Source organism: Athene cunicularia (assembly GCF_003259725.1).
Source record: "Athene cunicularia isolate RWA chromosome 8 unlocalized genomic scaffold, athCun1 chr8_part1, whole genome shotgun sequence".
In the NCBI taxonomy this organism is placed as follows: domain Eukaryota; kingdom Metazoa; phylum Chordata; class Aves; order Strigiformes; family Strigidae; genus Athene; species Athene cunicularia.
In genome coordinates, this window is record NW_020799109.1 from 22798617 (window position 1) to 22823528 (window position 24912).

Consider the following 24912-nt stretch of genomic DNA (forward strand, 5'->3'; position numbering starts at 1 on the left):
AAACAAAGATATTATGACAGCAAATAAATGTTGTTGAGGAAGACCAACCATACAGTGAAGGGATTCTCTGTTTAGTTGACCCGTAAATGGCACTGCTCAGCCCAATGTTACAGAATATTTTTAAGACTTAGGAGCAGACCATAATTCCTCATTTTGCTTATGAAAACAGAGTCTCACAAACTAGTACTATTTGGCAGCATTTCTTATTAGAATGCTCTGAAACCAATGATTTCAAGTCTGGTTCATTCAGACCAGAAGAATTTACATCAACTCCCATTGGATAATTAGTACACTGATAGATTTGATGGCATGGTCAAAGGAGGTCTAATTGCCATATGATCTACTTATAATAAATATTATTCTTCCTTATGTCCTTTTCAGCTAGTCATAAGGATGTGCAGAGACTACATTGTGAGTTTGATTCACAAGAGGGATAAGGGGAGAGACTCACTGTTGGACATGCTGAGAGAAGCACATAAATAATGGTGGTACAGGTAGGTAAGAGACGTTTTATGTCCTTTTCTTTGTGCTGTTAGGCAGAGAAGTTGCAGCTACTTGATAACCTGGTTGTGCATTTGAATGAGTGATGTGAGAAAGCCATTTACTTTGGAATTGAGAGGAAAGTCACAAAGGCGTGTCAGATAAATTACAACTTGGCTGCCATTGCCGAGGCACAGACTGGTGCCTGAAACATGCAGGACACCTTATGCACAAAACTCCATTACAACATTACAAAAATGCTGACAGCCATGTGAAAATACAACCGACATGGGTGAGCTGTTCTGTTTTCCTAACACTCATTATATGAAGAAGGTAATATTTGGTTGAACACCTTTTCAGATTGGATTGGAAAACACCTAGAGTGGCTTGTGACATGGAGCAGCAGAGGGGAGGTGTGGCCCCAGGCCCTGGAAGTTTGGGAAGCACATTCCCACATGTACTGGCAGTGGTAGTCAGATGTGAAGCACTAGTCCTTTGAAAGAACATGCAGGACAGACTGATGGACCTGCTGGCTCAACAGCTCTTTCTGCAGCAATAAAGTGCACTAAGTAGGACAACACTAAGCTTTCTCTGACAAAGAGGATATATATTTTACAGTAGGTGTAGAACTGGTTGTCTCTGTGTCTTACACAGCACAACCTGAATGAGGCATCCTTCACTGAGTTCTGGCTATGCATGAAAGAGCATAGGGAAGCAACTATAAGTATTTATTCACTTATTAAATATTGAACACAGTTGTGTTGTGCTGATCAATTGCAGTTCAACTTTTTGTATCTTCCTTTCACATCATGACTGAGTCAACACATTAAAGAGTGCTTCCAGGAGGAAGTAAATAATTTGTTCCCAATGCCCTTGGGGAAAAGGTCAGAAAGAAACAGAATTAGACTGCAGCAAGACATTTAACAGACAGATTATGATTATAATTTTGTGGGACATTTGAGATCATCAGCAAGCAGTGATAAAAATGGTGTAACGGTATGGACAATTAACCAGCACTACACACCAGGCTGAAGAAAAGGGAGGTGGAACCTCCATCATTTTGACTTGTTCCTAAAAACATACAAGCATTCATAAAAACAAAGACACAGATTTGAGGTTTATCCAGCCCAACGTCAAAAAGAAATCTCATATATAAAGAGAAAAATGCCTAAGACATGTTACAAAGTAGTATATATTGAAATGCATAAAATGGCCTATTATGGGATCTAAGCTTGTTGAATAAATCACAGAAAAATACATTTTCAGTTTTCCTCTTCAGTGATATTCCATCTACTGTGGAATAATATCCAGCTATCTGTAGCCAGATAATTTTACCACTGCAAATGGTCTTTATTTTTGACCTACACATCACTGGGTACTAAACTAAAAAGATTTTAAATTTAGCTTTTAGGCAATTGCAACATTTACAAGTTTGGCTTTTCTAAAGAATTTCCTTAATGCTATAAAAAACTAAACTAAATGTTCATAGCCTCATAGATTGTACCTGTATTCTTCAAAATCATTAGTCTGTAAATTTCATAACACTTAATATATTAAAGGGCTATGAGTCAGTCATCAATTGAAATGCATGTTTTGAAAAGACACGGGCTGCAAGTTATTAAGCCAGAAAACCTCTAGACCTAATCCCTATTACTATCTGTATTTACAGACTTGTAAGAGAATGGTGACTGATCCTTTTCTTTTGAGACCATTTGACAATTCTGTCATTATTCAGTGCAGTGTAATATTATTCTCCAGGTAATTCAGCTTTGTTGCTTAGCAGCAGGTTCTGCTTGTGTACCTGAAAGTCCTTGGCTAATTTAGATATAAGTGAAAATTAAAAAAAAAACCAAAAAAAACCACACAAACAAAAACAAGCAAACAAACAAAAACACACGCAAAACACAAAAAACCCTTTCCACCCAAAAAAACCCAACCAACCAAACTCACCACTAAGAAAATACTACTATCATTATCACTGGATACTGAAACAAGACTGGAAAAAGAAGAGAGGAATACTGTATGAGCTCGGATTTCTACTGAATAATCTGACATTACTAAAGTTTGAAAAATTCACATTTTGCACAAAACTTCCTTTAGCAACACATTGGTTCTCACAGAGGAAGAAAAAAAAGTGGTGGTATTTAGGCATTCGGTGGGAGTGAGATATCAAGGCAAAGTTAAAAGAGTCAACCTGTACTTTTTTTTATCATTATCATCATCTATGGATAACAGAGTTCACACCCCGCTGCAGAATATTCCACTAGACTTGAGATAGAAACAGAAAGTACAAAATTCAGATCTTCAATTACATATGTAGACTTAGTGGTACAAGCAACATACTGGCTGTGCTGTCAAGTTTTGCTCACCTAATTTAGCCCAGACTTTTCAATGGGACCTTGGACTGATTTATTTATCTCCAAGAAATACAGTACTTAACAACTCATTATCCCCACCTTTTGTCTACATGATAGTCACTTCTGCAGAGACTTCAGGAAAAAGTTGTTCAGTAGGAGCCACAGCAGCACCCTTAGTGATACTGTGACAAAGATGATATCATAAATCTTACATACTGATGTAAAGTCTTAGATTTAGGCTTCTCTTTAGATAAGATGTAGTAAACCAGTTATATATTGGGGGAATAGTAGCTTGAAAGGGAGATTACTGAAACATGATGACCTGCTATCAAAATTTTGTCTGAAATTCACAAAGGGGCCATACAAAAAAATGACAAGAATTATAGAAAGTTAAAGAGTTAGATACGAAGCCAAACAAGCTTTATTTAGCTCTTGGTGTATGTAATACATTAGAAATCTTTTCCCTTGAAACACTGACGAATTATTTTTTAATGGGTGGTCCAGTATTTTACCTCCTGCTGTTTAAGAGCCTGTTATGAAGGCTCTCAATAAACAAACAACCACCAAAAATTAAAAATTTATTATCAACACAATTAACTAGCCTTCCCCAAATAACAAGTTCGAATGTCTGCGAGAGGAGAACAGAACAACTTCCTAGGGTTTAACGACAACCCAAAACGCAGAACAAAGTGCCACTTTCTGGGGTTTAATGACAACCCAAAACGTTCTATCACTCACCTATCAAGTGAGGGCTCTCAAGCTTGAGGACCTTCTCAGGGCAGCATCCCGACCCAAGTCACCTTAAGGAGTTTCCTTGGGTGGTGTCCTGACTCAAGGGGAGAGTCCTTAACCACAGCATGTTGCTCCAGGGGACAAGCTCAAAATGGCTCCCTCAGGGGACTCTATTTACACCTACACCAAATCTGATCTGTGGCCAAATGCGGTTCCGATTGGCAAAGGCCTCAACTACCGTGAAGCCCCGAGAACAAAGGCAATCAGTAGCTGCTGCACTTCAGCAGCCAAGAAGCCCTATTTCCATTGGGCGGGTGCACCTGCCACAGAGCCTTGCTATGCACCCCAGTGCATTTTGAGAGACAAACACATGGGTGAGCACAAGAAGTGGGAATAGAGGTGATAAAAGAGAAAGTGTCCAAGAAAACTAACGGGAATACCACAGTTCCTTTCTGAAGTTTAATCTCATCAGGCGTATCAGGTTTCTCAATGCTACTGAATGCAGAAAAAATGAGAAGGGTCACCACCAAAACTACAACACTGTAACTTCCTGAGAGCAGCAGGAACACTCCCCAAGATTCCTTACCACAAATCAGAGACAATCAGCTAACAGCTTTCTCCTTTGATCTGAAAAAAATGTGATAAAAGGTCACATCATTAGCATCTCAATCTATATTTTAGTGTTTTGGGGACACCTGAGTGTACAGAAATAAACACACTGGCTGTGTAAACTTCTATGAATGACAAAAGCATGAGGACAGAATCTGTGTGATAAAAATGTTAGGTAATTTGGCCATGTACTTTAAATTAAAAGAAGAAAATGATTGAGCTATCTTCAGTAGTCACACAAATCCATAACCAGGCCTGATCCTTGAGATGAAATAGCTACTACTTAAATTTAACAGATTAGGGGGGTGGAGGGTGTCATGCATTTTAACTACTTGATTACAATCAAATTTACAGATTGCAACCAAAATTATTTCAGCATGTTGGAAATCGAAAAATTAAATACCAGATTTGATCTGGCGTTAATGTTTTTACAGCCTAAGTAGAAAAACAGTAGGAAGGAAGACCAGAACATAAAAAATTAAAGGAACTATCCCACAACAGACAGCACTTATGGAACCATCTGTTGAAATCTTCTCTTGATCTTGACCATCACATATAAAAACATTAGAAATTAATGTTTCTTTTTATTTGGAGAGGCTATCAAAGGACTGAGATAGCATCAACAGTGTATTCAAAGCGTATTCCTAATAGAGAAATATTTGGAAAGCATAGTGCTGTAGGACTTTCAAAACTAAAACTGGTTTTAACATTGGAGGAAAGGTAGACAAGATATTTAAAACATGAATCAAAGCCATCTCTATAGATCTTATTCTTTAGTTATTTATTATTGTTTTGTTATTTTTTAAAGTAAAAAATAATACACATTTTCAGATAAACTGGTATCAGTAAATAATACAAGATGAACCTACAAAAACTTCACCCGCTTCAGATTCTCATGCTGCCTAATTTTTAGAGTAGAATATTTCTCAGTTAAAGAAACTAGCTCTCTTGCTGTATGCATGGGATAAAACTGATTCTGAAATGGCAAGGAAAGGGTCATTCTTTCCTCATCTTTAAATATTTTACAAAATCCCAGTTTTCACTATTGAAGCTATTTTCTGCCATGACCACTGACTGAATGGATAGTGCCAAAAGCAGATAGCAAAGAATACACATTATCCACTCTAGTTCTAAATGTACTCTCCTTAAGTATCTAGTGAATAGTACAGTATTTGAAAATCTTTTCTAGACACAATGTAGGTATTCCTCGCCACAAAACTAGACAAAGAAAAGAAGCTTACAGTGAGTGTAGGTAAAGCCTATTGACTTTTTTAAATAGAAAAATTCACTGAAGTTTGGATTGCTTGACACAGTTTAATAATATGGAGCACAAGCAGAAGAAAAATACATTGAAACAGGAGAAAATAAACACAAAACTCCCCCCCAAGCAGCCCAGTCCCATACCTAGGTCTAGTTAAATTGAACATCAGATTCTGAGGTCAGCTCTTGAAGCTGTAGAAACAAAACAGCAGGTAATGGAATGGAAAATAGCATTTATTTTCAGGGAATGCAAAGATCAGACTGATTAATGAGCTATACTCAAATTTATATGCATGACACAGCTAAGACTGGTGTTTTGATGTTTGACAGAAGAAATTATTTCACATGCTTTTGTTTTGCCAACAGTACATAAAAAGAAGTCCAAGAAGCAGATAGGACACTTATTTTACCTTTCGGAAGAGATGATTATATTTTCTTTCTTACCAAAAGAAATAAAACCAAACAATTTTCTAACCAAGAATCTTCCATTGAGTTCTTTGTTTGTGAAAATAACCACCAGCAATGGACAGCTGAATGAATCTGAAAATACTTTTTTTCTAATTTGGAGGGAAATAACTGACAAAACATGTATTTGGCATTCTTTCTTTACAGCAGACAGCCAATCTGTGTCCATTTTTCAAAATGTCTTTATTTCTGTCATAGCTATAGGTTCAGCTACACAGGAAGTACTCTCCAATTTGATGACAGAATTGAGGGTAATTTTTTAGAGAAGGATTCTTGAAAATTTTACATTTTTTGCTAAAAGAAATATGTTATTGAATAATGGAATTTAGATAGTGAGGGGGGCTTTACTGTGTGGAGCATAAGAGGGAAGGCGGATAAAATCGTGATGACTGTGATGAGAAACAGTATGCCACTATAGAATCACTCCCTCAAAAATTAAGCTCTATTTCTGCTGGTGTTTTTTTCAGACTGCCATGGCACTGTAAAATTTCTTCGCAGTACTAAAGAAGAGTAACAGTTGTCTTTCAGATTTTTACAAGCTCCTTTCATTCATGAAAACAGTGTAAAAAAAAAAAAAAAATCTGAAAGGTGCTTGTCTTAATATTCAAGAAACTACCAACTTTACTGTTCCTTAGTGGAGTAGAAATCAAAATCAAAGCCAGCTTTTAGTCCTAACACCTGCATCAGGTGTCTGCCCTGACATAGTGCAAAGTGCATCTCAGAGGGAGACACGAATGAGCACTAGATTTCTCCTTTTCCACAGAAAGGAAAGGAGACAGCTGCACTGACCGGGATGACCAGTAGACCGTGGTATGACACACTGAATACCTATGGGTCTGCCTCTTATGTCTTGCTATCAGCCATGCTTTCAAGCTGCATGGAAAACAGCTTTTTTTCATGCACATGAAAGCCAGAAAGTTCAAATTCCAAAACTCTGAATTTATCATATTCTTTTTCCTAGGTTAACCATATCCATATGAAGAGCTTTAGTATGCTGATAGTGAAATTAGCCAGTTAATTGATAGCCAATCAATCACTTTTTCAGCATCTCAGAACAAAGCTGCTTGCCACACACTTGCTTCCTAGTAATACAAGGATATTTTATAGAAAGAATAGCTGCATTACTTTCAGTAAAGAGACAAGTGAAGAAAAGAAGCTTAGTGTACCAACAGATAAAATACACTTCACTTTTCTCTTGTAAATCAGAACCTCTGGGTTTGTATAGTGCAAATTAATGAAAAGGAATAAACAGACCTCTATAAACCAAGCTTTCAGATTAAAGGATTTGTCATTGAATATTCTATAAAAATAAAACCGTATAAAGCCTTTCACATTATGAAGAAAACACCTGAGTGAGGCAACAGAAAGAAAAATATTTCACCCATTAAAAGTTCTGGAATTAATCTGTGTGATGTAGCTGGCATATTTTCATTTTTTGTCTAAAAGAGGATATGGTTACAATACATTTATTTGTTCTGTCAATAACAGATCAAAAGCAGACACAAAACAAGGCAGGACTCTTTCGTTTCACTGTTTATCACTTCGTGTTTATTCATGACTCCTTGAAAACTGCTGAAGGCCTAAAACATACCCAGCTTAGCCTAAAAAGGACAGGTTGTTTCAAATATGCTCAAGCAGTTTTTGTAAATGATAAAACCACTTGGGCCCGTATCTTCAAAGGTGTTTAGATTGATATCGAGATCATTGGAAAGTATGCCCTTTTGAGGAGACAAGTTTTGATTTGTAAAAATATTTGGAATACAAATGGGAGTTTGATGCAGGGTTATGTTCCAGAAATAGTTAATTGTAGCTACCATTTATGTGCCAATAAAAGGGTCAATTTTCACTTTGTTATATGAGAAAACATTTTAAAAATGAGCTTATACAATTAATGGAGCATGAATTTTATATATTTTTTCACTTTTTAGCTGGGAGGCCATGAAGAAACATACAGGATACTCTTTGGTGTACTTAAGGCAAAGTTAGGTTCAAGATATGAACATACTAATTAAAGAGGTAGATAAGCTCTGTAGACTTTTGTTTCTAGAAACCTGACTTAGGATCCTGATGTTTCATTATGGGCAAAAGTACGTAAGTCCATGTCTTTCTGTTGCTATTTGGCAGGGCCAACAGAGTCAGATGAACAATGGATGTAGGAATTCCACACCTAACAAGAGTTAAAAATATAAAAGCATAAAGGTTAGTGAAATAGCAGACTGAAATTAAATTTACTTAAAAGAAATCATCATACAAAATGTGGAAAACAGTATGATGTCATGACTAAAGCCTAGATCATCATCTTAAGATCATGTGGGGAACACTGTTTTCTAATGTTTGGCACTTACTAAAAGGAGAAAACTTGAATTCTTCTAAAACTACCTCCCTGACATCAAGAAAGAGCTCTTTCCTGAAAGTCACAGAAGGGCTGCATTATAGAAGCTCCTTAAGAAGTGCTTAAGATAATATATAGGGTTATCTTATAAAGCTATGGTAGTCAACCTCAGCAAATAAAGAAATGAGGTAAATACATACTTTTTGAAAGTACAGTGCAATCACCAATTTAATAGGATGAGTCAAATTAGATGACCTGGAACAGCACACAATTGTTTTCTTAATTTTCCATGTATTTTACCAATTTTGCAACATATAAAGGAAATCATCTCAATTGCATTAGCCAACAGAATCTGTTTCTTCTCAACTCTCATCACTGTTTATATATACAAACAGATTTTTTACCTGCTTCTGCTTTATACTTAATTTGTATTCCCTTCACATATGGCTTCCAACAACTGTGACAAGCAAATCATTAAAAAAAAAAAATAATCATTAACTACAGAAATATGAAGTTTAATTATTTCTAAAAACACCTTTCATCTGGGCAGCCCTTGTCAACAAAAAAGGCCCCTGGCTAGCAGCAGGACTTCAAAACTTAGCGTTTCACTATCCAGACAACATTAAGCTATTATAGGTGCCACCCAGGAATAGAAGGAAAAATAACTTATTTTATCTGACACTGATGGATTGAAATTAAAATATAAATGAATTAGGCACATTATAGATAATTGTTTTCATAACGGCAGTTACTAGATGTCAGGATTTCAGTGTAAATCTCACACTGAATATGATTTTATGATTTCCCTTGACAGATGGTCCTCTCCAATAAGAAGGTACACCAGAGAGAGAAAAGAATGAACCTGCACTAATTGTGACAACATACTTTAAAGAGAAATTAATCTCTTCTTCAGTCTAAATTTAAATAATCATTTAGGTCTCAAATCGATAACAATGTTTGGCTTCATACTAGAATAGCCCACATAATGCCATAGAGTCCTTCAGCAGCCCAGCATGACTATCTGCAACGTAGGAGCCTGAACATACTTTTTCTTTAAATCAAATTGTACCCTTTGGTGGTAGCGACCTAGGCCCTATAATTATCCAGAAGTGCAAATGGTAGCTTATAAAAACAAAACAAAACCAAAAAGCAGACACAAAAAAACCCCAACCAACCTAGTAAAATGTGTATGGGAGGTGAGGGGAGAGTTATATAATTGCTTTATAGGGGAGTAGTCTTTGTACCAAGTAGATTGCTGCCCCAAGAAAGCGCCTAGCACAGAGAGGATGAACGCCCAACTCTGCTGTCCTCAGACTTCTTGGTCCCTTCCCACCACTCTCTGTAGGGGCACCCATCTGGGCACAGCCAACGCCCAGGAGTCCCTGCTAACCCTGCGTGGCTGCATCCCTCGCCAGCAAAGGCAGGAAAACAGCTTCAAATTCTCTAGGAGGCTGCAGGAGACAGGGGTACCTACAGCACAGCTTGGACAACGCCTGGGACTTGGACCTGAGGTTAAATGGGTGGGTTTGGAGTGGGGGACCCAGGTGAGGTTGCTCAGGGTAATTTAGGTCCATAGAGGCCTCCTGTGCACTTTGGGCCACTCTATCCAACAGGTCTTGTGGCACAGGCAACAACATGCCGGGTCAGGCCCAGGCACCGCTCTGCTGAGATGACAACATGGTAGGAATCCATACTGGCTTGTGCTAAAGGATGGAAGGGCTCATCATCAGATAACAGAGGCTTCTTCAGACTGCCGACACCATACAAAAATGTGTGAAACAACCATGCAATTATCACACAGTACTACATTTAAGTGCATTAATATTTCCTATCTGGATTCCCTCATGACTAAAAGCACACTGCACAAAGGCCATCCAACCTGGTCTCACCATGTTCCATCCTCAACTGGACTAAAAGTCTCCTATGGGCAGCAGCTTGGTGCCATAAAGTGCTTACTGTGGTTTTCACATGAATAATTTTGATACTTAACAGAACATTTGTTTGTCTGAATTCAAAACAACATTAAGAAATAATGACTGAATAGAAGGAAAATCTGAAACAATTTGATATTGTCTTTTGTAAGAAGTCAAATAATGCTTATAACTGGCACTTCACCAAGACACTGAAACTTTCTACTGCCTATCAGCAACTCGTCTAAGTAAAATTCCTAATATCCAAGTAGTTTTTCATTAAAAATAAGAGTAAACAAAAAGTACTCATTGATAACAACTTTCATGAAGCTGATTTTACAACACCAGCAGAAAGGGATCCTTCCCTCAGTTCATCTTAATGTGATAGTAACTACAATGCTTCATTACGATGAACAATTCTAAGAAAAAAAAAAAAAGCATATTGACAATAAAACCCAACAGCAGTTTTTAAATTTAAATTGCTGAGTTATGATTAGCTGGGTTCTTTTTTGAATACAGCTAAACGCTTTCAGAGGAACCTGTATAGGCAACAGCAAACTCCAGCATCTCACATCAGACTTAAAAAACTAAGCAAATTAGAGATGAGACATCACAAGATACACTTTTACCAAGTAAGGAACACAGTTTTGTTCTAATCCACATCATTCAAGATGAATAGCTTTCAAAGACCAACAATGGAATGTCCCTAATAAGTAAATAACAGTAAGTACAGCCAGATAAACATCATAAAAATCAAATAACATTACTAAATTTTAGTTATTTTTATTAAAATAATTTTTAATTTTTTGATAAACAAATAATAATTGCTGCTCAAAATTGAGAAAATGTGTACAATCCTCATGAACACCACTGCATGGACTCCATTCACTTGTTTCGTTTTTGCATCACACTGATTGCCTAAAATGTCACCATACCAGGAGACTGTTTTCCTCTTAATCATCACCCAGCTAAATCTTCATCATATCCACTTCTGCTTGCAGATGTATCTCCCTATTAATGGCTAGATTTGGAGCAAGAATCACAGAAACAGCTTGTGCAGGTCAAGCAGAGTGACTGTGCTGTTGCTGTGTTGCAAATAGTTATTTGTAGCAACAGCAGTATTGTTCAAGTATTATCCCTGCAATATGCTCCTTAAAAGTTATGATAATAGGCAATGAATGAATTTAAAATAGAACAGTTACAAATTCAGTTTACAAATAAATTTTTATCTGATCTTTCATTTCTTTTTAATTGTGACCCTTTTTCCCGCTGAAAAAATACCAGTCATAGTAGCGCATACAATTTTAATACATCCTTTCCACCGCCCCACAGAATTTTTTAAAAGCAGACACGTTAAAATATTGTCACATAACATTTATTTTCAATACATTCACAGAACTTTTACGCCTTTTTCTCAAATGTTCTTGTTAAAAAAACCATATTTTTTAAATACGTCTCAGCTGTAATGGAAAGGGCTTGTAAACATAAATAAGCAAATGATGAGCAGTCACAAAAATAGCCACATTTTCACCAATTTCAGATGTCTGAAATTTCATGTCATATCATCAAAAGATATCACATATCAAAGAGTCCACCTTTAGTAGCAATAATAAATTACATATGCAGCTGTAATGTTGAAGGCGCTTCAACACCATCTGAACTTTTCTATTAATTTCCTATTATTTTTCTTTTAATGAATTTCAACTGCTACTTTTAGCTTTTTATCTCTATGGAAATTTCAAAATACCTACAAGTTTAAAAACAGAGCAGGAATGATCCTTATTAGAGGAACCCTTTACAGGTAGATTTTGTGATGATTCTGTTCATCTAAAGAAAGTTAGCACAGGTAGTTTGATATTCTTGTAAACATATAACAACACTCATTCAACTTTATACTTAAACTAAATCACCACTGATGGTCTTTTATGTGAAAAATTCAAACATACTTTAGTTTTGCACTAAGAAGATAGAATTTTTCTTTAATCTGTGTCCTTTTCAAGACACACAATTAAACATACCGTAAACAGTATACCTGCTGTCACTCCAAACTTTAAAGTCTAGACCACTCTGCTATTTCTACTTATGTTTCTATGAACAGAACACAGAAGAAATTCCCAGAAAATTCTTTGTGCAGCCCCATATCCTTCAGCATTCTGCTGTTACTGTTAGAAGAGGGTGGCTCCTTTCTTGTGAAATCAATGGTGAATGTGTCCTTCAAGACTTTTTAAATTATTATCCTTTAAACTATATATATTTGGGTGTTGCTCTAAACCACACCATCTTTCACGGATAGAGAATTGCTGCTATTTCAGAGAGATCTGTGATTGACGGAATTAGGCCTGCAGATGTCAATGAAAACAAACAGGAAAATAAAGACAGTTAATAATAAACCCTTTTAAGCACTGTTAAAAGTCTCAGTTCAGTACTTAAAAGAGTAAATCTAAAATGTGGCTGTGCACTATGGTATCTGCAGTACTAACAAATTCCAAAAAGTAAGCCTCAGCCAGAATACTTCATCCATATCATGCATATATATACATACACATGCATTGTTTATACACCCCACATCAACTAACCCTATTCCAGTTTCCTGCAAAAAGCGATCACTCTTGCTGAAACTATGAAAGAACTATTGGGAGTGATGTCCAACAAGAAATGCATACTTATGCAGGGCTTTATCCATGGAACACCACATCTATCAAATAACCAGCAGAAATAAGCATTTAGCTTGCAAACTTCTCGTAACACAGACCATCTCTTCATTAAAGGACTAATTCACAGCTGTTGAAATGGGACCATTGACTTTCTTATGGCCTTGAAGTTATGCCATTTTTTTGAAAATGCAGCCTGTACTTACTATTTTCCTGTGGTACTCCACTCCTATTTTGAAATGAGCTCATGGCTAAAGAACTCAAGTACAAGCCAGCATTTTTCATCAGTTTCTACTGAAACAAAATCTCCTGGAAACAATACAGGAAATTTTCCTCTAGAAGCAATTACATGACCATCCAGAGAACTACCCTGAAAGAAAATTACAAAGAAAATGTAACAGGAAATAAGTAATATAAATATATAAAAGGAGATGGCACGAAGACAGACTCTCAGAGCTCAAACATTTAATTGGATTATATGGTGGTCACAGTAAAAAGTAGAACTCCCTTAAAGTGGTATTTTTGCTGTAATGCACTTAAAGGCACAGGAAAATACCTTTCTTTTGGTATACTCAGAAGTAGTTATCAGTTTCACACAAAGTGATTTCAATGATGATTTTTATAAATATTTATCACAATCCATTCTCTCATCACACTAACTGTATAAATGCCTTCAGGTGGTTCGGTAGACACAGTGTGTAGGACATGACACCAGAGAACAGCAGCAGGTTTTACCCTAAGAGTCGTGCTCATTTCTGGAGACAAGAATAGTATTTTGGAATATTGTATTTCTTAAGCAAATATTTTTAACCACTGCGTAATATATTTCTTGCTAATAACTTTCTCTTTATCAATCTCAGACTAGAATAAAATCAAGATGTGCTTCGCAATAGATCTTTCTTTGCAAATTAAGGTAATTTATGTATTGAGTATTTAATCAGGAAAAATATAAAATACAGTTTTTCCTCTTCTCCACCCCCCACCTCCAGCTAAGTTAAAAAATGCCCCAAACCACTGGAATCAGACACTGTTTATTTCTGGATAGCTATGGTAACCAGTCAAGTATGAGATTTAGAAAGAAGGGCATAGAAAACCAAACATCTTTACGTTCAGTGGAAAATAAAGAGTTTGCAAATTAAGAATATTTTTTTCATGGAGAGGAAAAGGAAATTTTTACAATGAAGCAAGTTAAACAGCATTCCAGGAAAAAACAAAACAAAACAAAACAAAGAAAAAACAACCCCAACCACAAAAAAACCAAAACCAAAAACCAAACAACACAACAAAAAACAATGCCATGGTGATTCTACAAACATATAAAGATTTTGTGTGTTTACTTCTGAACCCCACATTTCTCTTTGAAAGTGTACCCCAGTGAGTCACTATAGCTGAAATGCAGCAGTAACCACTGCAAAGTTTTATGTGCCTATTTATTCTGCTGTTCTATAAAAATACCCATTAGTTACCAGTATTTCCCATTTCACATGGTGTGCAGTTTCCATTAATGAGATGGAAGAAACTGCTAATGAAGTCACATAGCTACATGTAGAATGCTTCATATGATGCATATTAATATCCTTGTAGGCGATTTCCAAAGAGAAGATACTTAGCATAAATTAAAAGGTGAGGGTCTGTCATGGCAACAGTTAGGACTTCCATTTCCCCAAGAAGCCCTTTATTTCATAGATAACTTCACTGATGTTATAGCAGAATTGACTTTTAGTCTATCTCAAATTGCAGCCGACAGGAGTTAGGTACAAAAAAAAAAAAAAAAAAAAAAAAAAAAGAACTTTACAGAGCAGTCATGTCTGCATTGCCAAGCAGGGCTGTGCCATACAGTGCTGCGCAACAGGAGCAGATCTGTAGATTGAAATTATTGCTGCCAAGTAAGCATGTCCACACAGTACGCATCTCAGACTAGTGCTAATCTGCTGCTGCCCATGAACTGCCACTAATGGCACATCCCTTCAGTGACCTTCTGGGTTAGTATCATTGGGAAGAAATCTCTTTCAGAAGGCTCCAGGGCTGCACTGCAACGTGAATTAAATTAAGGTAGTGGGCAATAGTCAAGAAATTCACTGCAGAAGCGCAGTACTGGTGTGAGCTGAAATCCTTACACAGATGCACCCAGAAAAGATAACCCCCAATCGCAAAATTATCTGATCACTCCTGATCCTTGAGGTTTTCTACAGTCTGAGCCATTTCAGGCATTGCCTGCAAGAAAGCATAAGGAGCATGTCCCACTAGGGCAAGTAAATAGAGGCCAACAAAAGCCAGAGAAAAGTACTTGTTCTACTTTTATTGTCGACTACTGCTGCAAACAGTCACTTTCTACAAGCTGATTATATCTGCAAGTTGTAGCTGCTGTTTCACTGTTATGTAGTTAAAGACATTTTGTTAATGAGGAAAGAAGAATTATTGCTCATTACAATAATTTCTCTTGACAGTACTTAGATATTAGAAAGATTTTAGTTTTATCACAGGTTTTATCACTTTTAAAGATAATTCAGGGAAAAAATCCAAAATGTATTTATAACTAAACCTGTGCTAAATACTGACCACTGGCAATCAAACAGAGCAACTCATTTAATAATCATCACTAATAACGAGAAAGAGCCTAAGCGCTAAGCTGATAGTAAGAACAAGGGGGCAAAAAATGATCACTTCTACAGTCACCCATAGTATTTCAAATGCTCCAAGAGGAGTATTATAAAGCCAAGAACATTCAGAATCAAGCTTTAGCCATCAAACTCCTAGATCTGCTCAGTGCTGTTATGAACATGGGGATTTCACCTACAACAGAAACATTTCCTGAACTTCAGAGTATTAGTTGGATGACGCAGGTGAAGGATGACATAAATATGGAAGTAAGGCTCAATGACGGACCACCACACATTCATAGGTGCAAATCTTCAGGCATTCCTGGGTATGGCGCATGGGTTCAGGGGCACTATATCATGCCCCTTTTTGAAGGAGATTACCAAAGTCTCTTGCTCAATTTTGCTGTTGCACAAACTTGGAGTAGGCCTGTGTTTATAGACCAACCCACCCTTCCATCCAGGTCTACCGCTCTGTCTCCCAGCATTTAGAAGTGCAAAATTAGCCTTTGAACATAGTGAGAAGTCTTACAGTCTACAAGTATTATTTCATTTTTCTCCTCCTCAGTGGCTGTAAAACTATGCAGGACCTGACATTGATGTGTCAATCAATTTCACCCTGTGAAATCAGTCCTAAAAATAGTAAGAGTCACAATGATTCAACAGGGAATAGTCCAGGGCAACTTCTACCACATTTTTTCCCAAACCTAAATAAACTATCTATCTGAAAATCATTCACCTGCTAGCATTCATACTCCATCAAAAGTTGATGTTGAAGCCCTACAGAAATGACAGAGATGGATAACTGCACCACAGTCTCACTCCAAATGGATTTCCCTCTCTCTGGCTTCACTGAGACACATGTACAACTGAGAAGCATGTACGGATAATATTTTTAAATACAAAGAAGACTCTCAGATATAATTTCTAGAATCTGTTATAAATTGAAGAATTTCTGAAATCCTGAATTCAGGATTGTAAACATCTTAAGAGCTGTTCCAAGTGCTTTAAAAGTGTTCTGTTACAGCTGATAGACTGAGACAGCAAAATAAAAATTGAAACCTTGAAAGAACACATATGCTTTATTACAAAATGTTATGCACATGTTCAGACATTACTAAAGTTGCAGCTTGAAAGGAAGACCAAAAAAATCCTGCATGTTTAGATGATATCTAGATGTCTAGATTTAGCTTGATAAGGAAATGTGAATTCTTGCTTTAAGTCTCATAGGACACTCAAACTTTATTCTAATTGGCTTAAGTTAAGGTTATATAAATAAATATTTGCCCACAGGGTACAAGTCTTTACAATAGTAAGAGAAAACATCTGGAATTTTTATGGCATTTTAAATACACATTTACTTAATACTTGTTTAAGAGTTGACTCTCAGCCCTTTTGAAGTTCAGGTCATATTCCACTTGACTTTTATGGAAACTGACCCAGCAGCACTTCAAATATCAAAGGAAAAAAAAAAAAAACAACCAACAAAAAACAAACCAAAACTGAGGTACAAACATGAATAAGAACAAAATCAGATTTGTAAAGTTAATGAAGCAGTAACTGAATTTTTCTTGCACTCAAAAAAGGACTGTATTGCAACATCTCAGGTAGAATGAGGGATCTCTTCTGCTTAATATATTACAGAAATCAGACATTTAGGAAAGAGCTCAGTAAAATGTATTAATTTGTTTAGAGTTCATGCTACAAATTTTCAGTAAGTGCTTAATATTTAAAGGAGCCATTCTGTCTCCTTTCAGGGAAGAGAAGTAACTGTTTAAGTATAAATGCAAGTAACAAAACATCATAATCAATTGAATACATTTTGTGTTTTAAAAAAATGAATACCAAAATCTTTATCCTCGACTTCATGAAAGAAAACTTTGTGAGTTTTCATGCATACATAAATTCCAGAACTATGCATATATATTTATTTTTATAATATGCTAGAATGCTAATTTGTATATTATAACTCCTGCAATATCTATTATATCACCCTTTTTTTTAAAAAGGTGTTCCACAAATTTACCTCATTTTGCACTAAAGGTGTTTGAGGAGGCAATTTTCCCTCCAGAGAAAGAAAACCAAGTGAGATATCTCTGCCTCTGATACATACTGCTCTTGCAAACTTTAATCCTCAAAAATTCCTACAAATGTGGGTGTGAATCCTTTTAACACAGAAGTAGGTTCAGTGTAACAGCATACGTTAGCAAGATGTCATTGCCTTCTCAATTTTGTAGCCTGGTGATGAAACATTCATTTTGATGAATCCCAAGAGCAATATTCCCCATTTAGTTAATTTTTCTCTCTGGAATCACTTAGTTTTATTTTCTGAATCTTCGGTTTATGTCCTGTTGTGTATATCAGTATTTAAATCTGAAAAGAAGAAATTGATCTCTATTTTTCAGGCAATCTACGCACACTACAAGAAAAGCTTTGTGGGTTTTTTTGATGTTCTCCTTTTCCTTTGGGTTTCTCTTTTCTTGCTCTTCAAAATTTACCAATTTAAAATTTTTAAGAGCGAACTAGTATTAAAATCAAAGTAAAAATTTACAAGTTAAATAAATATTATGAGGCCAATTTGAAAATTATGATGTAAAAGAAAAAGGTTCTTTTTCAGGAAAAAATATTAATAGATATGTCAGTAAATATATATATATATATATATATATATATATATAGGTTTTTAACATACCTTACAGGAGAGCACAGCCAGCCATACTAGATCAGATGAACAGCCCATTTAACCTAGCACTTCATCTCCATAATGGAAAACAGAAAGTGCTTGAGGAAAAGAAGAACAATAGGACAAGTCTACTGTGATGCTTCTCCAGAACTCTATCTGATCCTCCTCTGCAGCGGCATCTTTTAAAAGGAGGTGTAATTATTTGTTTACTTCAAAAAATTCAGACAACTCTTTTTAGTATTTAAATGATCACTGGTATGTTCAAAAATGTAATGTTATGTCTTTACAAATTCTTCCAGTCAGTTTATCAGAAATAGTAAGGGTCAATTGTTGCCCTCCATTTTTCCTAACTCAGGAGAAGAAAAACAGTCATTATATCAGTAAGTCACAGGGATGAACAATGTTTATCCCAGCCAGATCTGCAGCACTGAGACTATACTACTGCATCCTGGAGTTGGATACACTGAACTGGCTTATCATGCCCAATTCACACAAACAATTTTTTCTTTTAGCTTAAAGGGAAAAAAAAAATTCCTTAGCATTTTAGCTGTTAGCTGTTCTCCACTTTAACAAATTCAGATGGCAGCACTGGTGCAGCCCCACTCAAGTACTGTGTGCAGTTTTGTGTGCCTCAGTATAAGGGCATCAAACTATTAGAGTATGTCCAGAGGAGGGTGACCAAGATGGTGAAGGGCAAGGCATAGGAAGAGTGGCTGAGCTCACTTGGATTATTCAGCCTGGAAAAGAGAAGGCTGAGGGGTGCCCTTATGGCAGTCTACATCTTCCCCAAGGAGGACAGCAGAGGGGGAGGTGCTGATCTCTGGCGACCAGCAATACGACACAAAGAAATGGAATGAAGCTGCATCAGGGGAATTTCAAATTGGACATTAGGAAAAGGTTTTTCACCAAGAGAGTGGCTGGCCAGTGGAACAGGCTCCCCAGGGGAGTGGTCACAGAACCAAGCCTGTCAAGAGTTCACGGAGTGTCAGGGATAAGTGTCTCTTAGTCATATGGCTTAGTTTTAGGTTGTCCTGCAAGGAGCAGGATTATCCTTATGGGTCCCTTCCAACTTGAGATATTCTGATTCTATACTCTTCACAGCTTTCTGCAGTTCATCATTTAGTGTGCTCTGAACCAAGCTTTGAATAGTGCCGAAAGCTTTGAAAGTTGAATAGTTCCTTGTAGTCCATGAACTTTCGACGAGTGGAGGAAGCAAGCAGTTGATTCAATGTGAACGATAGAGCAAGCTTCAGCTTTATTCTGTTTGCTTACATCCTTATATCCACTAAGTATTGCATATACATAGAACGCCTATATATATTTATGTTTTATCTCCATCTATATTCTCTTCTTATTGTAATTAAGTCTCCTCCCTTTTACGCCTGCGCAATGAGCTCTCAATGTCCTGGGCAGGGGCATAAAGGGTTGTTCAGTGGTCGTGGAGAGGAAGTTTCTCCTCTTCCTCTCTGCTGACCTTTTCACCCTGAAATCTTGCGCAGCCTCTGTTGCGCCCCGGGTCCGGGCCAAACCGCTGAGCCAGTTTGGGTAGGTTCTTGGAGTAATCTTTTGCTGACATACGCATTCTCGCAGGTAGAGGGGAAGCTTCAGTTCCAGGCAGGAGATAGTAGCTAAGCAACTCAATCAGTATATATCTTGTGCAGACGTAACAAATCACCCTGTATTTCATCTCTAAACAGTTTTTCCATACTGCCATTTCCTTGTTCTTGAAGCCATTCTCCAACAGTTCCTGAACCATCAGACTGCACAGTAAGACATGCAATACACAGTCTGAAATAAAAGTGCTTTTTTTGGGGATTTCTGGTTTCACTTTCTGTGTTTTGGGAGTTTGTCTCTCTGTTAATTAGTCTTACTTGCAACATTTCTCAAATTCTAAACTACTGAAACTTTACATCTTTATAAGGAATTTCACAAAGAACATGCTTCAACAGTTCAAGAATTTTGGAAATTAATATAATCTTCAACACATAAATCTTGAATTTTCCAATATTCTTCTTCAAAGAAGTGAAGAGATCGAAAATACTCAGGCATTTAGGACAATGAGATTTAGGCACCTAACCAGCACTGTACTGAACTTCTTAAATCCTATCATGCATACTTCTGCATTTTTATTTCTATCCTTCTCCCTCAACCTTAAAAATAAAACCTTAATCATCTATGACAGTTTTACAGTGATTGTTAACTCCAATACTTTTATTCTTTAATACCCTATCAGCTTTGTTAAGTCACTTTTTAGCTATTAAGAGATAAAATACCCCCTGTTAAAATAAAACCACCAAAACAGATAAGCAAATTAAGAACCACTCTGATACTGTAACAATCCATGTGGAAGCTGATTTATCAAACATTTCCTCTGCTATCTGCTGTGCAGCGTGCACATACATTCAGCTACTTAAGAAAAAGAGTTCAGAAGAACTCCTTCTGGAGCAGCACAGACTTCTGCAAGACAGTTTCTCACACTACTTTGCACAGCTCTGCAACCTGAACTACAGACACAGAGCTTTGAGCTGGTTTATTCAGCTGATAATTGATCAAAGCATATAATACCATAAAATAAATTAATCAGTGGCCAGATAATTTTACACAAGTACCTCTACAAGGCAATCACCAAAGGGGCAATAAAGACACACACAGGAAGCATCCAAGTAACAAAACTTGCCATACAAAGGACAAGATAAGCCGGATGGTCTGCAAACAGACAGCATATCCACCTGAACACAATGACTAACAGGAGGAAAGAAAACAGGATATGTAGTATCTAGACAGAGAAGATGAGACTCCCGTCCTCTTTTGGAGTGGGACAACAGCATAAACCCAGTAGATATTAGCATAGAATCGAAGAAGAAAGAAAACATCACTCCAGTACTACCTTCTTTCAAACAGTTCTCAAGTCTATCATCTTAACCTCAGCACCTATGAGCCACCAAAACCATAAGGCATCAGCACTAACTATAGAGGAGCTTTCTATAGTTAGCTCTATTGTACAGTATAATCACAGCTAACTTCGAATGTAATTGTTAAAACAGTTTTGTGTACATTGTGATGATGATTAATATGAAGAATTGACTACTAGCAAGATGTGTTCCTAATGAATAAATTTAAAACTGGCCCAATTCGTTAATCTTCTGAACATTCCCATCACAACAATCTCCAGTTACCTGATGCTAACGTATGTATGTGTTGTGTGTATATTTCAATATACACAAATATGTATGTTATCCCATACATTCAGTTGCATAGCAGCTTCTCAAAATCCTGAACAAATGGATATGCTGCTTAATCATGAAAAGACCAGGAAGAAGAAACATGTCTCATAGCAGAGAGGTCAGCACTATTTGGGAACTTGATTAAAAAAAACACTTAACTGTGTTAAATGCATCTGTTTCCAGGTACGGACTTTGCTGGACTCCCTCCCTCTTCACTGCAACACTCTTGATCTGTAGATGGCCCTCTGATTACTGTCTTCAACTCACCATCTTAATGAGCCTTAGCTGGAGAATGCTCTCTCATTCTTCTCCCAAGAGTGGAAAGGTGTAGTGTAACCAGCTCTCAAACTAGTGGTAACAGGAAGCTCTACTATACACAATAAAAGCATATCATTTGCATAGGCATTCACAATATATGAGCATTGTAGGCCTTGAACAATAGTTTCAGTGAAGCTCACAAGACCAGAGCTACAGGCAAAAGTGTGGCAAATTTTCCCTTATTCTCTGAGCTATTTCATAATTTAATATTTAAATTTTAAGAACATCCCAGAGTAATTAATTACTATTGGAAAGATAATTTGCATGCATCATCATATTTACACATAAACACCCCCTAATTTGCTAAAAGAAGTCTTATACAGTGCATTTTGCAACATTACAGGCACTAGAATTAATTAGATCTTGTTTAAAATCCTCAGAGTCTTTTCCTTCACACCTTTTTGAAAAAGTTATGTTGCTTTTTGTTTTGTCTCCCACTGGGATGAGGAAAATGGTTCGGCACTTTACAATAATTTTGTAGAGTATAAACTAGCAATAGGTGTCAAATGATGATCTGAATATTTATGATGTGATGTATAGAGAGCCATTTAGAACATTTACATTGCAAATATTTGAAAATAGAAGTCAAAATAGAAATGATGTTATCTAATTAAATAGGTCTTACAATTAATTCAAACTTTGTTTAGCAGTCTGGGAGTCCTCTTTCAAGGTACCTTGATCAGATTAATTGGATTCTGAAGAACATGACAGAAACCCCTTGGTAAAACCAATGTTTGAAACTTTAAAATTTAGGACATTCTTACAGGGCTGGTCAGCAAAGTGGCCACTTAAGTATACTCTGCAGAGATCACACAATTGTTCAGGTTGGAAAAAACCCTTGGGATCACCTACTCCAACCATCAGCCCTACTCTATGAAGTTCTCCCCTACCCCATATCCCCCCACATCTCATCTAGAGAACCCTTAAACACATCCAGGGATGGTGACTCCACCACCTCCCTGGGCAGGTTATTCCACTGTCTGACCACTCTTTCTGTGAAAATTTTTTTCCTAATGTTCAGTCTGAACCTCCCCTGTTGCAGTTCAAAGCCATTCCCTCCTGTTCTATCACTAATTACCTGTGAGAAGAGACCAGCACCAACCTCTCTACAATGTCCTCTCAGGTAGCTGTAGAGAGTGATGAGGTCTCCCCTCAGCCTTCTCTTCCTCAAACTAAACAGTCCCAGCTCCTTCAATCACTCCTCACAGGATTTATTCTCCAGGCCCTTCACCAGCTTTGTTGCCCTCCTCTGCACTCGCTCCAGCACCTCGATATCTCTCTCGTACTGAGGTGCCCAAAACTGGACACAATACTCCAGGTGTGGCCTCACCAGTGCAGAGTACAGGGGAACTATCACCTCCCTACTCTGCTGGTCACGCTATTTCTGACACAAGCCAGGATGCCGTTGGCTTTCTGGGCCACCTGGGCACACTGCCGGCTCCTGTTCAGCTGCTTGTCAGTTAGAACCCCCAGATCCTTCTCTTCCAGACAGCTCTCCAGCCACACATCCCCAAGCCTGTAGCGATGCATGGGGTGGTTGTGTCCCAAGTGCAGGACCTGGCACTTGGCCTTGTTGAAGCTCATCCCGTTAACATTGTTCCACCGATCCAATCTATCCAAGTCTCTCTGTAGTGCTTCCCTATCCTCATGCAGATCAACACTCCCGCTGAACTTGGTGTCATCTGAGAACTTACTGATGATACACTCTATGTCCTTATCAAGATCATCAATGAAGATATTGAACAGAAATGGACCCAACACCGAGCCCTGAGGAACACCACTTGTGACCGGCCACCAGCTGGATTGAGCTCCATTGACCCCCACTCTCTGGGACCGTCCATCCAGCCAGTACTTGATCGAGCAGACTGTTTGCTCATCCAGGCCACGAGTAGCGAGTTTTTCTACAAGAATTCTGTGGGGAACTGTGTCAAAAGCTTTTCAAAAATCCAGATAGACAATATCCACAGTTTTCCCCTTGTCCAATAGTCGAGATGAAGCATTTCAAAACATTCTGCCTAAGTAAAGCTCTTGTTTTGCTTAATAGTATAAGTACATTTAACATATAAGTTTGTTTAGTAATATTACAACTATTTGGTGGTTTTGACATGTGTTTCAAGACAAATGTTAAAAGCACCACCAAAATATACCAGACCAGTACAACTGCAGCTTAAGATTTCTATATGCAAAGTTGAAATTAACTGAGAAGTTGTGACAATTCTAACGATTTTTTGTAAAGCCATTGCAAATTTTTAACATAAATGCCTTTAGAGTTATTGAAATGATGGTTTAAATTAGCTCTGTTTGTGCTGGAGAAATCACAACAGTTTTCAACTATTGCAAGGAAGTCATGATTATGTCCCAGAACAGCTGAGTTATACAGAAGGCTACAATTTCTGTTTACCACACCTATTGCAGTCAGAAGCTCTATCCAGGCAAAGAGGACTTTTTCCATGTGCTTTAGGGTTAAGGAAAACAAAACTCTCCAGGTCTTACAAGGAAGCACAAGTAAACAAGAGGAAGAGCCAAATCTGTAAGATCTTGAGGAACTTCCTCAAGGTGCACCCCTATGCTTCCTTAGATACTTTGTTTCTTGTCTTTGGCTTTCGCTCACAATCCCACTACCTAATTCATTGCTTGCTGTGGACACTGGTTAGGCACAAGGGGCACACTCCCTTGCCCATCTGTACGTCACCACCATATAGCGTTGATGACCACAGAACTCACAGAAGGTAGGAATGGGGAATCTGAGAAGCCCTTTCTGTGCCATTATATGCTGAGGAAGAAACCATGTCCCTGATAGTTGCTTTTTTGTTTGTCACCACACCTTCATTTGAAAATTTCCAGTAATTAAAACTACACATCCCTCCTCACTAACACAGAAGGAAAAGAAAAGACTGAAATGTTGCGGCTCTTCTGTGGCAGGTGCATGGTGCCTCTCATAATGAACACTGAGGTAAAACATGGGTTTTTTAGTCCCTAAGAAAAAAAAAAAAACAAACAAACAACCAAAAAAAACAAAACCCACACACCCCCAAACAACCCAAAAAACAACTGTAAACTGTACTTCCTTCCCTCCTCTCAGCCTCCATTCTGTTTTCATTTAAGTAATGTGCTTTCAAAGCTGCTATCAGTAGCCTGGGCTCTCTTTTCCTGCTCTTTCAAGCTTTGCCTGAAAAACTGGATATTGGTCCACTTGTCTTTGAACATAGAACAGAGGATGCCAAGTTACTAAGACACCTTTGAAAAATTTACTCTTGCCACATTTTTTGTAAACTTCCTGTCATTATATATTAT